The sequence below is a fragment of the Borostomias antarcticus genome (assembly GCF_949987555.1).
Source record: "Borostomias antarcticus genome assembly, chromosome: 26".
Lineage (NCBI taxonomy): Eukaryota > Metazoa > Chordata > Actinopteri > Stomiiformes > Stomiidae > Borostomias > Borostomias antarcticus.
The window spans coordinates 1613851-1623013 of record NC_140259.1 but is presented as its reverse complement, the minus strand read 5'-3'; the positions used below and the strand labels follow the sequence as shown (position 1 = coordinate 1623013).

At 42.2% G+C, this 9163-nt stretch overlaps 1 long non-coding RNA gene across 1 annotated transcript; it reads right to left on the bottom strand.

Annotated features, from left to right (window-relative positions):
• Positions 1-3764: 3764 nt before the first annotated feature.
• On the bottom strand, positions 3765-4945 carry LOC311326131. Its single transcript, XR_014631041.1, has 3 exons — positions 4857-4945; positions 4360-4514; positions 3765-4124 (listed from the first exon to the last, which is right to left on the bottom strand). It is a non-coding gene; the product is annotated as an uncharacterized lncRNA (long non-coding RNA).
• Between the last annotated feature and the right edge of the window lie 4218 nt (positions 4946-9163).

Below are 9163 nucleotides of genomic sequence, written 5' to 3'. Positions count from 1 at the left end.
GATCTTTACACGCCTTTCCCCACTTGCTCCAGCACGCATGCGCACAGGCCAGCGCGCAGACTGGCTATTCTCCGGCTCACATTCTCTGCGCTACGATCGTTGTTGGTGCCGAGAATATTGTCGTCGTCATTCGTCAGCAACAATCCGATCGTAGCGCAGAGAATGTGAGCCGGAGAATAGCCAGTCTGCGCGCTGGCCTGTGCGCATGTTTGTCTTGACTGACACGTTTTGTAGCCCTCCGCTTACGTTACAAGCTAACTAATATCATTATCTCAGATTAAAAGAACAAAACGTGTGATGCATTCAGTCACCATTTTATTTCGGCTGGTTATTTATTTGAGAATACAGCGATGTCCTCTGCAAATGTAGCTAACGTTAGATCCATTTTCCCCTCATAACATCTTGCGGTCAGCAAAACTTCCACCTGCCTCACGGCCACTTCATAATAAGCTTGCTAGCCACCTCAAATAGTTAACCAAATGTTACATAGCTCGCTCGATAATGAGGATTGATAAGCAGTGTGGTCGTAAACTTTCACAGGTTCATTGCTGAGTATTCAGAATAAATTCAAACTGTGTAGTAAGTTAGTGCACATAATACAAACCTTCATTCATTACCGAAGGCACTGTCGGTAATGCAAGGCAGGCACGTCGTGTCTTGACTCTTTGCTGTGGATATGGGAGGCACAAGTGCTGCAGTTCACTTGCATTAGAGCTCCCTCTACTGGATAATTGTAGAAATATCCGTTTTTATTTTATTTTACAGCGTTTAAGTGGAAAATACAGGCGGAAATAATGTTTTTTAAATAGGGACATGTCGGCTGCATAACGGCCGATACCGATGTCGTTAAAAAGGTCTAAAAACTCTAGTTGAATGTACAAAATCAACAGACAGCTATTGAGAGATATGAAAGCAGCAAGGTCTCTCTCTCCCTCTCTCTTTCTCCCTAGGCTACCAGAGCCCATTTAGTAAGCCTAGGGTACAACAAAGCCTCAAAAACAGATACCCTATACATTTTGACACTTTTATTAAACTATTACAACAAACAAAAAAGAAAATATCAGAGGTTTCTGTCAGTCTCCTCCTATTGGCCAGTCTGCACCTCCTCAGTCCCCTCCATGCTGCCCAGTTTACCTGGAGGACTGCCCCTAATGAATTCCTCGCAGAAGGCAGAACATTGCTGCTCCTAGGAACGTAACTCCCACAGCAAGGACTATTTTAGCCGAGGTCTTAGCTGAGAAGTCCCAGAACCCGCCGGTCTTCTTCTGTGCGCCGCTGTCGAAAGCGCTGACCCTTGTCGGTGTTTCGATCATGGGGATGACCAGGGCTACTCTCGTCTTCTGGTGGGCGTTGGTGTTCTTTGTCGCAAATGTCTTAACTAACAGGTCCCAGACCCAGAACATGCTGGTCTCCATCTGCTGGGCGTCGGGCGTCTCTGTCCCCGTTTGAAGACCAGCGAACCGGCCGTCGTCATGGTCCAGTAAGTGGCAGTCGTGGGTGATGAAGACGCGGTCCGTTCTAGTGGGTGGAGAGGCAGCCCACTGGTCAGGCACAGTGAGAGACATCAGGGTGTCTCTGAAGGCCTTGATGTCCGAAGGATCGATTTTGGCCGCAGCAACCAAGAGAGCAACTCCAATGAGAAGCTTTAAATGCGGAAAAGCCATCAGGAAAGTCTGAAACGTTCACAGGAAATTAATGGTGAATGCACTCCAGGAGGAGACGGAATGTGTGATGGATCTTTACTTATTTGCTGTCTTTTATATGGCTATGATTGTTCTATGATGTCATAGATGAAAGCTGTGGAATCATCATTGAATGATCATCAGCATTAATTGTGCGTGGCCGTGTCCGAATTGCATACTACTTGCTATATAGTAGGCGAGATGCAGCATGCTGCATCAAAACTGTGCATACTGTATTTCGCCTACTATATAGTAGGTACTATATAGTAGGCGAAATCGGCGAAAAAATGGGCGTAAATGTAGCATAGTCCAGAGCATACTGTTCCGGAAGTCGAGAGGTGAAACGTCACTGGGCAGTGAGAAAAATAAAAAAAGATGGCGAACGAAGAGATCTCCGGGACCGCAGCGGGAGTTTTCAAATGTAAGTATTGACTTAATTTGTCGATGGAAAAATTATTTTTCCGGACAGATATCTTAGTTATAACGACACAGAGCTACAAATGCAGTTTTGTGTATATAGGTGGGGTAGAAATGACATTTCGAAAAAGAACGTCATGATAGCTAGCTGCTTGCATTGACCTCTGTGGTGGACCTTACGTTAGCTAGCTAGCCCAGCCAACGTTAATAGGCTGCTAACGTTACAGGTGTTCAGACGGCTCTTGCTCAAAACGTATTAATGTCATAGCTTAAATGTTATTATAGCTAGAATCAAGACAAACAGAGTAACATTTCCATGTAATATGACCATGATTGCTTAAGAAATGTCGAAATTGTGATGAGTTGTTAAATGGCTAACCTAAGCCACCGAGCCTAACGTTACTTGAAGTTGTTTAAACAATTGTCTGTTCATTCCGTGATTTAAACGAGTTCAACTGTTCATATATCATATATTAGTATTCATTGTCCCATAATACTTCTGGATGTATTACAGGGACCAACGACCACACCAGGGACGATGATCCTCTGGAGGACGGCTGCATGGATGGCCCCCATCGCCTCTCCCAAGACCCCGTACCACTTCCACGAAGCGGCTGTGGCCTCCCCTCCCTCTGTGCTGACCCCAGTTCTGGGGCTCTTTAGGTCCTATGAGGTTAGATAACAGTTTTCTAGTGTCATACAAACTGTGAGTCCCTATCAATATCTTTGCTATCATGTAGCCTGTAGATCAAAATCACCTTGTACATGACTACAAGGTTCTCTGTGTGCTTTATCTAGGCTGTCTCCGTCGTCCCCTGCAGCCCAGCTTCTAAGATGTAGGTCCTACATAAATCAATATTCAAAGTAAACAGACCGCTGGATTGCTTCTGAACAACAATGCATACGTTAGTTAACTTACTCCAAGCCTTTCAGCGTGGTGTTTCTCTTCCCTGTTGGCCGTCCTCCAGAGGGAGGACCGGCTGATGTTGAATGGGGGAGAGAGAAGGCAGAGATGAAGGCTGAGTGGAGGGAGGAAAGGGGGTTGTTTAAGGAGAGGGAGGACCGGCTGATGTTGCTTCTAGAAGCCTCAGTCAAAAAAAACTGTTTTATCTTGTTCCATTATTGTTTTTGTTATTTTTTATTAAATGTATTTTCTTGAATTAAATTGGTGTTTGTGTGTCATTCCTTGTAATGTATTCCCAGTCAAAGAACAAATGTCACTATACCTAAAACCAGTCATTAGAGTAAAAGAACATTCCTTATGGACATTGTAGTTTGCAATTAGGCATAAAAGACGGAACACACATGTTGGTTCACAATGCTTCATTGGAATTATTCAGAGACGGTTATGAAAGCATCACTGTTTAATGTGTCTGACTAACGACTACTTGATAAGGGAGTTACATGTCCAAAGCGCTCTGCGTGTTGTGTTAAGACCTTCCAAGTTACTGTACATGACCTGTACACATATCAAGACAATGTGTCTGATGTGTAGATATTACACTTTGTTGAAATGTTAATACATCAAGAAGTAACCTTTACATGTATAATGGAAGAAACACAACCATAAACATTTCTTGGATATTTTTATTACACAATGGTCTTCAAATATACTTTTGACTTGTTTATATTTGGTCAGATCATTAGCTTTCCTTGCAAAAGGTACTGACAGAAGAACGCTGATCTGTTGTCTCCCCCTAAAATACTTAAACTGATTACTATGTACAGTGTTACACATAAATTTAAATACAAATACATTTAAACAAATGCCTCAAGGCTGCCTATAACCAACTGATCGGTGTTTAAAGCCTCAAGGCTGTCTATAAGGAACAAGGCAAAGCACACTCATGAACTGATAGACTGACTACTTATGGCAGGATGGGGGTAGTCGTGCTCACCAAGAGCTGCGATCCAGGCAGCTTGTGCTGGTGCTGATGCTGCCGCTGCGAGACACTTTCTGAGGCCATCTCCAGGGTTGGGATGATCTGCAGCAGCAGGACCATGGCCACCATCAAGGTCTTCAACCTTTAAATGGTTAAATGCAATTAGGCCTACTGTAAGTCGCTTAGCAGACACACAAAAGTGTCTGCTAAATAAATGACTAAGGTAATGCTGGACAAAAGTGTCTGCTAAATGACTGATGTAATGTTACCTCCAAAGACTAGCACCTGTCTGTGAATGACAAGACCATTGTAAAGGGTGAGTACTGAGAAAAGCTCTAAATGCAATTAATTATTATTGTTATTGCTATTATTAGCACCTCCATGGTCTTGCCCCATCCTCCTGACCATCACCAAGGTTCCTCTGTGTCGATTTTGACAATCTGAAGTCCCTCCTTGTGTCCAGCCGTCAAAATAGGTCCTCAGCAGGGACGTGGAGGTTGACTTGGTGAGGACCTCTGTCTTCCATGTGAGCCTACAGGGGGAATATTATTAGGGCAAACTTTAACTCATTTGTGCGTATGGCATATACTTGTCTTTACAATATGATAATAGATAGATGTCATTATCTGTAGAGCTAAAATGTAACATTACAAAGCAGGCGTGTAGTGATGAGTAAACCCAGGTAAACTCAGTTTACCCACCTCTTTAAAATGAGTTGAGTTTTATTGTTTTGCTTACCTGCCTCTCAGAATCTATTTAATATAACATCCCTGGTACAAATGTAACAGTATAGCTAGCCCCAAGCCAGCACATGCGGGGCTATCAACTAACCTAGCTAAATAGCGTAGCTAGCAAGCTAACGTTCAATATTTACCTCAACTACAAGCATGTCGAGAAGATCTCATGACGGCTCTTCTCCTTGCAGCGTTAACACGACTTCTCCTGGCGGCAGCAGCAGCCGCACATCCCATGCCAGGCTACATTTTGGTGGATAATACACAAAATGATCACAGAAAACACCGGATAATTGTACCACAGCTTCGCGGGAGTAAACAGTATCGTATCCCGTCACTTCCGCTGGATGACTCGAGTAGCATGCTGTATTTTCTCGCATACTACACGCGTTTTGTGGAACAGTAGGTACTATATAGTATGCAGTATGCATACTATATAGTGCCTACTATATAGCATGTAGCAGGTAGTATGCAATTCGGACACGGCCCGTGTGTTCTATTAATACATCCATGGCTATGAAGCACAGCTTAAGCAGCTGCATTGGTTTCCACTGTGACGTGTCTCCTGAGGCGTGACTTGACCAATCTGGGGCCTCATTTATCATTGAGGTACGCCTTTTTTTTACACGGTCTTTTCCGAGATTTCTGGCGTACGCACTCTTCCGCCCCAACAACGCGATCTATCAACCAAAAAGGGCGTATATTTAGTCGCCCTTTTACACGCTTTTCTACGACACCTTTCGACTCGGCGTACCGATTTAGACGGGGTTTTACACCCTTTTTGAACACAGGGGGAACTGGCGACGCCGGTGGTGCGTCGGTGAATTACAATGTTTGATGGAGAGAGGAAGAGCGAGAGTTTATAAACGCACAATCATGTAGGCTAATAGCCCAATTCAGCACAAACATATATCGCAATGCAAGATCGTGTCCTCTAACCGGCTCATTAATGGTCCGATATGGATTTGTTCCCCAAACTTAACCTATGCGCTGTCCCAAACCTTTCTGCGCAATATGTCCTCACACACCTAATGCAGGCACTCCATCAAACGGCAATAGTTGACCAATTAGATTGTCATTAATATGTGATCATGTGGACCCGTTTGCTGTTTGGTAAGCATATAAATGACAGTCCTCCTGTGCGTAATGCGAGGCCAAATTAATCCGGCGCTACTCGGCCTACTGGCCGAGATAGAACTCCAAAGAGGTGGCGGCGATGGCGACTGCACCCACATATTCATAAAGGCACCATCAGTGAATGAATACGTCTATGTGAATCGCAAAAATGTGCACATTATAAATACCCAAATCATGACACCGACATGCTCATCACAAGTGTAGTGGCACGGTGGCCTGGCTCCACACACGACTCATTCATCCTGGCGCACAGCAGGGTAGGGGCTAGACTGGAGGCAGGCGCTGCGCGTGACGGCTTGCTTGTTGGTGAGTGCATATGCCAAGATACATATTCTTTTTTTCCTAAACTTTCATCTTTATTAGCATTTTCCATCCATACAACGACAATACAATAAAACAAAAAACACAATAATATAACAGCTTATGGGTACTTCCATCAAGTCACAATGCAGCTATTTTCTCTTACTCAAATATTACAATTTCAATATTAGTGGTATCATCACACTTCCTTCTATAATCCATCCATTTTTCCCATCTCCCTTCAAACTTTCCTTCCTGCATCAATGCATGCGTGAACTTCTCCATAACATAAATCTGCTCCACAACACCCAGCCACTGCTCCTTGGTTGGGCGTTCCACCTTATGCCAAGCCCTCGTTATTGTCTTTTTACTAGCAACCAATAGTACTTTCACTAGGTACACAGCAAAATCACCAGTGTTAAATTAACTCTGAGAGTGTTAAATTTAACACTAGAAAAGTGTTTATATGCGTCCACTCTTTTTAGTGTTGAATTAACACTTTTGAAAGTGTTAATGTTTTTACACTCATCAAGAGTTATTTCAACACGGTAAGGAGTTGAAAATTAACACTGGCTAACACTTGAGTAGTGTCAATAGTACTCTACACTAGTGTCAGTGTTAGAAAATCAACACTACCAGACTACACTTGACTCCAATATATTAACACTAATGGGTGTAACAATTGACTGATGGTGTAGAATATAATTTACTCGAGGGTGTAGAATATTATGGACAACCAATGCCCAATCTAGCAACTGTACCCACCACAACCACCCCACATACCTATTATTAATTTAAAAAAAATACAAGACAACAACTTGCTCCAAAATAATCTCTTATTCACAGGCTACACCACATTTCACAACAATGAACTGCATGGATTCATACATAGTTACAGTATGGGACAATGTACACGTGGTCATCAGTGTCGTATGAAAATTGCCTATCACAAGGTCTGTAGTACGCCAGGTCATCTACACAGATCACTGTGAAAACATCAGTTTTCTCCTCAATACCAAATGCATTTAAGTGATCATCAAAAAAAATGGTTGAGACTTCACAAATTAAAAGATAGGCATTGTCATCTCTAACTATTATACTGTCAATCCTGTTGAACAAAGGCATCTCATTTTCAACTGCAGAACATACAAACATCCCAACCTGATACTCCGTGCCATAGCTTTTGACCCAGGAAGTGGTGGAAACAGACGACACATCAAAAGTTTCATTCAGCGCCTCACTGCCCTCTAAACTGCTGACCAAGACTTCAGTAATGGGACCAAACTGTAATCTTTTAAAATAAAAGTTCTCAAAATGAAAAGCTAACTGACTCTGGTGTTTCTTAACCAGTGTTTTTGCAATGTTTTTAAAGTTTTTTACAGACTTTTTGAAGAAGTGGTGCTTTCCTTCAAATCTCATGCACCACATGTGTATGAGTGGCCCAATTTTTCTAATACAGCTTGGGTAATGGATCATTAGGTGATGTTTTGGAATCAAATTGCGCTCTGGAAAGAGAGATTTAAAAAGCTTGTGATGATCAAAAATTAGATGTTTCAAATAGCAAGTCATACCATGGGTTACAGTAGGTGAAAACACAATGTTGACAATTTGAATTAAGAGGAGTAACAAGTTCCAACAGCTATCATTCCTATCAACCAAATCTCCAAATATCAATGGGGTATTCCGTAAGAGGCACCATGACTGGACAGCATTAAGGCCAAGATCTTTGCTATTGTCATCCAGTTTAAGCCCACTTGGCCTGTTTTTTCTCTGTGTATATCCATAATTGAAGCTCATAATTCTCTCAGACAATGCACTCAAGGATATGGAATTCTTCATCAAATACTGAAACAGAAGCTTTAGCTCATACTGCACCACTCCTTCTAGCAGATCGTGCATTATATCTACAGCGTAGTTGTCTGAAGTATGGAACAACTGAAGGGAATTGAGCGAACAGGCTCGTTTGACACCAAATGTTGAGGTCAAAGCAGGATTTAGTTGAATGGCAAGGAGGTGTTCTGCATGAAGGTCTTTTGAACGTAGAGTTAAACCTGGATGATCTTCACTATAAACTGACTGCAACTCTCTCTTATCAGTTAAACAAAATCTACAGCAATAATTTGCACTAAATGATTCAACGAAACCAAGAAGACCATGCAAAGCTAAATTGTCTCCAGTAACCTGAAAAACTGAACCCTTCACAGGCGTGGCTGAAAAGGGCACCTGCATTCCTTCAGTCTCTAAAATCTTGAGATCATCAATAAGTGGCTTTAGAATGGGCTCAAACCCATATTTCTTCAAGTCCACTGAGTGAAAGAGCGCTACAAGATGAATGTTCATTAACACAGAATTGAGCTTTGGTGGCAAATTTCTCAGAATAAAATAAATACATCCCAGTTTGTGCACTCCCTTTTTTGAGCCTAATGGATTAGCAGTTTCAAAATCATCATAGTAGAGCTGGATCTGAAGAGCATGTTCTTGTTGGGAAAATAAACTATGATTCCTAAAGTAGAGGCCATCACTTATATCTCTGTAAAAACCCTCCTGGTGTGGTTTTGCTTTTTGGAAACTGTTACAGAGTTCACTGTTCCTAAACATAGATGAAAGAGACCCCATGATGGGTACATACATAAACTTATCATTGACCGGTACTTGCCTGTATGTGCCTGTTGTTCTATCTCTGCGCATATCAAAACGTACGCCAAGGACATGCTCTACAGGTTGTACTATTTTCCATTTTTCCTCAAAATGCCTCATCCTTTTAGATTCTGTGTTAAGACATGAAAATGGATTTTCAAGTTGATCAAAACAATCCTCAACTTTCTCTAAGGTTTCTCTAGATGCATCAGAAGACAAACAATTAACAACAGCTTCTTTTGCATGAGCATGGATGTCATTAACCAGTTCCTCCATTGAGCCAACTAGACACTGCACAGTACTTTCAGGAACACCTGAGGCTTGAACTTGAGCAATAACAGAGCTGCACATGTCCAATATGTTTCTTTTTTCA